Source organism: Callithrix jacchus, chromosome 1, assembly GCF_049354715.1.
Source record: "Callithrix jacchus isolate 240 chromosome 1, calJac240_pri, whole genome shotgun sequence".
NCBI lineage: Eukaryota > Metazoa > Chordata > Mammalia > Primates > Cebidae > Callithrix > Callithrix jacchus.
Genome location: NC_133502.1, coordinates 87,223,078 through 87,230,576, shown reverse-complemented (window position 1 = coordinate 87,230,576; position 7,499 = coordinate 87,223,078). Strand labels below are relative to the sequence as shown.

At 52.7% G+C, this 7,499-nt stretch overlaps 1 pseudogene; it reads left to right on the top strand.

The window, feature by feature from the left end:
• The first annotated feature begins 1,154 nt into the window (after positions 1-1,154).
• LOC100397193 (rho family-interacting cell polarization regulator 1 pseudogene) lies at positions 1,155-5,223 on the top strand (annotated as a pseudogene).
• Positions 5,224-7,499: the final 2,276 nt, after the last annotated feature.

Sequence of the window (7,499 nt, the reverse complement as noted above, 5' to 3'; positions counted from 1 at the left end):
TGAATTTGGCAATGATTTCTTGAATATGACACCAAAATAATAGGCAACAAAAGAAAAAGGTAGACAAATGGGACTACATCAAACTTAAACATTTTTGCACATCAAAGGAAACAACCAAGTGACAAAGCAACCTGTGAAATGAGCGAATATATTTGCAAATTATATCTGTAAGGGATTAATATCCAGAATACTTGTCTATAGAGAACTACAACTCAACAACAAAAGGCAACCTGTTAAAAAAAATGGGCCAAGAACTTGAATAGACATTTATCCAAAGAAGAGGTACATGTATAAGAAAATATGTTCAGTGCCTCTCATTAGAGAATGCAAATTGAAACTACGGTGAGCTATCTCATACACATTAGGATGGTCACTAAAACCAGCAAACAAAACAATATTGCAAGGATGCGGAGGATCTGAACACTTGTACACTGTTGGTGAAAATAAAAATATGGTGCAGCTGCTATGGAAAGCTGATATGAGGTTCTTCAAATAATTAAAAATAGGACTACCACATGATCCAGCAATCTCACTTCTGGGTATGTATGCAAAAGAACTAAAATCATTATTAATTTTTTTTTTGTAAATAAAGACAAGTTTTATTCGGAAAGTACAAATACACTCCAAGAGAGGAGGGGGCTTGACCCTGCTGGAAACATCCCCATGACATTCTGCATTGTGATCTTCTATTGCCTCAGTTCTTTCTTTGCCCAGTTCTCACCAAAGTTTGGGGGATCCTCCCTTACTTACTGTGCTTAATGTACATGCATGGGAAACATCAATATGAATCCTACCTAATGGTGGCACTGCATATTACCACCAACCAGGGAAGGTATATCAGTCAATTTTGTACTCACTGTGCCTGCTCAGCTCTCAGGAATTCCCCTTTGCCTTTTTTTCTTATCATGATTTAGTTAACAGCATTCTGACAGTTCGAAGATGGAATGAGTACTGAACATCCAAAGAAGTGTTCCAGGGGGTTCTTTCCAACATGGATACCTCCCCCTTGTGCCTGCTGATACCTGACTGTCTACTCTTACATTTCTCCCACAGATGGCACAGGCAAATGAAAAGCTAAGAAAAGAAATGGAGCTGCACCACCTGGTCGTTTCAATATTGAAAACATTGATGGGACTCATGGCAAAGTTATACAAATGGATGTGGCTCTGTTTGAGATGAATCAGTCGGATTCAAAAGAAGCGGACAGTTCACAGGGGAGTTCACAAGACAGTTCAGAGAACAGTTCAGAATCAGAGAATGAAGATGACAGCATCCCATCTGAAGTCACCATAGATAACATTAAGCTTCACAATTCTGAAGGTGGAAAAGGCAAGATTGAAGTTTTGGACAGTCCAGCAAGTAAAACAACAACAACAAAAAACAGCACTCAGTCTCCTCAATCCCTGGCACAGACCTGCGTTCCTCCGCGCCAGCACGGGGGGAGGCACAGAAGCCCCCCGCCCTCTCCCGAGTGTCCAGGATGCTTTCCGTGGCTCACCCAGCTCCCAAGCTGCCACAGCCCGAGTGGCTGGACCTGGTGTACACGGCGCTGAAGCGGGGTCTGACGGCCCTTGGAAGTGCACCAGCAGGAGCAGGAGAAACTCCAGGGGCAGATAAGGGAGTCCAAGAGGAATTCCCACCTGGGCTTCCTATATGATCTGGACAAGCAAGTCAAGTCCATTGAATGCTTCCTGCTACGACTGGAGTTCCATGCCAGCAAGATCGACGAGCTGTGTGAGGCATAATGTGTCCAGCGGCGTCTGCGGGATGGTGCCTACAGCATGGTCCCTGCCTATACCACTGGGTCCCCTGGGAGCCGAGAGGCCTGGGACAGCCTGGCAGAGGCCACTTGGGGGCATCGAGAGTACACAGAGAGCATGTGTCTACAGGAGAGCGAGCTGGAGGCACAGCTGGGCGAGTTTCATCTCCGAATGAAAGGCTGGCTGGCTTCGCCAGGCTGTGTGTGGGTGATCAGTATGAGATCTGCATGAAATATGGACGTTAGCACTGGAAACTACGGGACCGAATTGAGGGTAGTGGAAAGCAGGTGTGGGACAGTGAAGAAACCATCTTTCTTCCTCTGCTCACGGAATTCCTGTCTATCAAGGTAACAGAACTGAAGGGACTGGCCAACCATGTGGTTGTGGGCAGTGTCTCCTGTGAGACCAAGGACCTGTTTGCTGCCCTGCCACAGGTTGTGGCTGTGGCTATCAATGACCTCGGCACCATCAAGCTCAGCCTGGAAGTCACATGGAGCCCCTTCGACAAGGATGACCAGCCCTCAGCTGCTGCTTCTGTCAACAAGGCTTCCACAGTCACCAAGCACTTCTCCGCCTATGGCCAGAGCCCACCAGACACACCCTCGTTTTGAGAACAGGACTTCTATAACATGCTATGACAGCAGGAGGAGCTGGAGAATGGGACAGCATGGTCTCTGTCTTCCGAATCTTCAGATGACTCATCTAGCCCACAGCTCTCAGGCACTGCCCGCCACTCATCAGCCCCTAGGTCCCTGGTGCAGCAACCCGAGCCCGTTCCCATCCAAGTTGCCTTCCGTAGGCCTGAGACCCCTAGCTCTGGGTTCTTGGATGAGGAGGGGGCTGTGGCCCCAATCCTGGCAAATGGGCACATACCCTGCAGTTGGACTCTGAGCCACATCAGTGAGGCTAGTGTAGACACTGCCTTGGCTGAGGCTTCAATGGAGGCTGTGGGCCCAGAAAGCCTAGCCCAGGGACCAAGCCCACCTATACACCCAGATCCCACCCATAGGGAGCACGCCAATCCTGATCCTCCTGCCCTGGACCATGGCCACTCTACCACAAGCTCTACTCCTGGTACAACAGGCTCTGTCCCCACATCCACAGACCCTGCCCCATCTGTACACCTAGACTCAGTTCATAAGGCCACAGACTCTGGCCCTTCAGAATTGCCAGGCCCCACTCATACCACTACAGGCTCTACCTATAGTGCTGTTACCTCAACCCACAGTGCTCCAAGCACCCCTACTCACACTACTACAGGCTCCACCCACAAGCCCATAATCTCTACCCTTGCTGCTACAGGCCCTACCCTCAATATCACAGGCCCAATCCAGATTACCACAAGCCCCGCCCACAGCACAGCAAGCCCCACTCATACTTCCACAAGCCCCACTCACACTTCCACAAGCCCCACCCATGCCACAAGTCCCACCCATAAAACCACAAGTCCCACCCACACCACCACAAGTCCCACCCACAAAACTAGGAAGTCAATTCACACCACTACAAGTTGTACCCCCAGTGCTATCGGCCAGGTCCAGACTGCCACAAGCCCCACCCATCCCACCACAAGCCCCACCCCCACAAATGTAAGCCCTTCCACTTCTCTAGAACTTGCTACCCTCCCCAGCCCTTCCGTACACTCAGACTGCACCCTCCCATGCACTGACTCCTTTCCCTGTAGCCTGCCAGCCTCTAGTTCCTGCACTCAGGCAGACCCTATAGCCCCCAGCACCTCCCACCCAAGTCCTGCCCATTCCAGTTGGAAACCCCTCACAAGCCCTGCCCCAGATCCCCCAGAGCCAATGGTTCAGAGTCTAAGTCCCACTCCCTCACCCCCAACCCCTGCACCGCAGCATTCAGAACTTAGTGTGGCCATGGTTGTCCAGACCCCAGTCCCAGGGGCAGCTGGAGGGACTGGGAACAGGAGGTTGGAGGAGGCACTGGGGGCCCTAATGGCTGCCCTGGATGACTACCATGGCCAGTTTCCTGAGCTGCAGGGCCTGGAGCAGGAGGTGACCCGACTAGAGAGTCTGCTCATGCAGAGGCAAGGCCTGACTCGCAGCCGGGCCTCCAGTCTCAGCATCACTGTGGAGCATGCCTTGGAGAGCTTCGGCTTTCTCAATGAAGACGAAGATGAAGACAACGATGTTCCTGGGGACAGGCCCCCAAGCAGCCCAGAGGCTGGAGCTGAGGACAGCATAGATTCACCCAGTGCCCACCCCCTCAGCACGGGGTGTCCAGCTATGGATGCTGCCTTGGTCCAGCACCTGTACCACTGCAGTCGCCTCCTGCTGAAACTGGGCACATTTGGGCCCCTGCGCTGCCAGAAGGCATGGGCCCTGGAGCGGCTGCTGCTGGAAGCCTGAGTGCTGAAGGTGGGAGACCCTGGCCACCTCTGCCCAGGAAGTGGTGCAGTTCTCAGCCTCTCGGCCTGGCTTCCTGACCTTCTGGGACCAATGCACAGAGGGACTCAGCTGCTTCCTCTGCCCAATGGAACGGGTGCTTCTCACCTTCTGCAACCAGTATGGTGCCCGCCTCTCCCTGCGCCAGCCAGGCTTGGCCGAGGCTATGTGTGTGAAGTTTCTGGAGGATGCCCTGGGGCAGAAGCTGCCCAGAAGGCCCCAGCCAGGACCTGGAGAGCAGCTCACAGTCTTCCAGTTGTGGAGTTTCGTGGAAACCCTGGAAAGCCCCTCCATGGAGGCCTACGTGACCGAGACTGCCAAGGAAGTGTTACTGGTGTGGAATCTGAACTCAGATGACGAGGCTGTTGTGCAGAAGGCCCTGAGATTGGCGCCCAAGGGGCGTCTGCGGAGGGATGGGCTGCAGGCCCTCAGCTCCCTTCTCATCCATGGCAACAACAAGGTTATGGCTGCTGTCAGCACCCAGCTCTGGAGCCTGTCACTGGGCCCTGCCTTCCGGGAGAGGGCCCTCCTGTGCTTCCTGGACCAGCTGGAAGATGAAGATGTGCAGACTCGAGTGGCTGCTGCCTGGCCCTGGGCTGCATCAAGGCTACTGGGGGCACTGAGCCCCTGGTGTACCTCTGCCAGATGGACACAGAAGCTGTGAGGGAAGCTGCCCGGCAGAGCCTGCAGCAGTGTGGAGAAGAGGGACAGTCTGCCCATCGATGGCTGGAGGAGTCCCTGGATGCCCTGCCCCGCATCTTTGGGCCTGGCAGCATGGCTAGCACAGCATTCTAAACTATTCACCCACGGGTTCCTGGCGCCCCTTCCCCCCACTTTCAGCGTTCACCAGGCACTGGCCAGGAGCATAAGGGCTGCCTCCAGATACCCCTCCCCCACAGATTCCTAGCATTGAAAATCTAATATATTCTTCTGCACATCCCTTGCCATAAATCAGTGTCCGGGGCTTTGCCACCCTGCCTCTGCCCAGCCATATCCCTTGGTTTTGTATTTTATTTACAGAAAATAAAAAAGCAAAATGCGTTTCCTACCAAAAAAAAAAAAGTATGGTCTTTTTTTTTTTTTGTCACACAAACTTTTATTGTAAAGGAATGAGCTGCAGCAAAGTGACACTCAGTGCACGCGGCCAAATGGGCAAGGTCGGGGGTAGAGGTGGGCACCAGGGGCCGGCCCAAGACCAGAGCCAGTGACCCCTGGGGCCTGCTTGCGGGGCCTCTGGCCACAGGCCCTTTGGGCTGGAGTGGATAGGCCCAGGAGAAATACAAAAATAAACTCTGTGGTCCAGCTGTCCCTGCTTGCAGCAGTTTATTTGGGCAGGGCAGTTGCTCTTCCCACCAGGTCCCCTGCTGCAGAGTCTGGCCACAGCATGGGCAGCAGGAGCCTGGGGGGTGAGTGGGCATCCACAGGCTGGAGCCAAAGGGCTAGGCAGGTGTGGCCTTGGGCAGTGCCAGGACTGTGGCAGCAGCAGCTGGGGAGGCCCCAGGGGCCTCTCAGGCAGACAGGTCCAGGCATTGGTTGAATCTGGAAGAACCTGGGACCTCTGCTCCTCCTCATCACATACAGATCACTGGGACCCTGTCCTCCTCCATGGTGCTGGTCTCCTTGGCCCCACCCCCACTGCCTGCACTTCTGCTTTCTTCCTCCACCTCCTCCTCCCCCAGCTCCATGTCCAGCTCATTGCCTGCCTCTGAGGATGTGTAGGTGGAGCCACTGATGGAGCGGCAGCTAAAGAAGACAATTCGCTTGAGCCGCTTGTTGTAGAAGAAGTAGTTGAAGGACCAGAGGCTACCATCCTCCCCGAAGGGGTCTGAGTCCAAGTCTGGGTTATAGCTGTAGATGTCACATTCAGCCAGGCAGATCTCCTCGTGTTCCTTTGGCTTGGCATCTTTTAGTTCAGGAAGGTAGAAGAGATCTGTGCCCATGGGTTTCCTTGCTTCAATCCCTTCTTGTTTCAATGACATATATGTATTGTTTATATGGGATAGGGTTGGGGACGAAGAATAGAATGAACAAAGTAACCTATACAGAACAGCATCTCCCCTGGGCTTGCTCCTGGCTTGTGACAGTATAAGAGCAGAGCACATGTGGCCATCTGCTCCTCATTCTTCAAAGCCGCTGAGGCCTCCTTGCGAGCTTCTGAGATCTCTGGTCAGAGTGAGCTCTTGCTTCCTGTATTCAGGCAGCTCAGAGCAGAAAGTAAGGGGCAGAGTAATAAATGTGGCCAGGAAGTAGCCAGGGTGAAGCGAGACTCAGTGAGGGTAGGGAAAATGCCTGGGGGTCCCTCACCTGGCTTAGGAGATACTGAAGACTTCTGTGCTCTTTCCTTCTGCTAATCCAGGGAGGGTCCTACGAGGGAGGTGACTTCTGTTTGTCTTAACTTGCACTGGGGGATTTCTGACTTGAGCCCATCTCTCCAGCAAGCCACTGCCTTCTTTGGAATATTAAGTGCCTTAAGCTGAAATGGGGAAGAGGGGACAAGGGTCAGTCTGTTGGGTGGGGGCAGAAATCAAATCAGCCCAAGGATATAGTTAGGATTTCTCTATTAAGTAATTAATCCTAAATATATCACACAAAGGGACACAACTATAAACGTAATAAAGTTTATGTTGAGAAATAAAAAAGGAAAAAACCTGGTCCCCCTTCCACATACAGGAAGGAAACATACATCCCTCACCATTGGTGCTCCGATGAGACTGCTGTGACCATAGGGTTGGAACCCACCATCCAGTGCAGAGGTTTTTTTCCAGTTCCTGACTCATGTCTTGAAGCCCGCTATCCTGAATATGCTCACAAGGCACTGGCCCAACTCTTTCTTGAGGGCGATACATGGCTATGGAGGTCCTCGCCCAGACATCAGCTCTACACTTTACATCAGTCTGAGATGGGGTTTCCTCATGATTCAGGGAAGGAAGCAGAAGCTGAGGCTCCAACAAGCAGACTGTTGTCCTCGAGGCCACAGCTGGATGGTAGAAAACCCAGGGCTCAAGTCATACACCATGCAAAGCCTGGTCTTCTCTAACCCGCCCTCTCTGCTGACTCTCATCAATGTCAGTGATGAAGGCCTCCCAGAAGCACATTTACAGTCTGAATAACAGGATCTTCTCAAACCCATTCTTCCCACCCCATGGAGAAAGGCAACAGCACTGGGGGTCAGCCCAAGAAGGGCACCTTGTGGACAATTAATCCAGTCCCCAGGCAGATATGGGAGGAGACTGAAGAAAGTTGAAGACAGGCTGATGGGCTCAGGTGGTAGGCTCCACTATCTCACCATGACGGCTGAAAATTCCACTCCTGGAGACCTGGCTCTGGCCCCCCT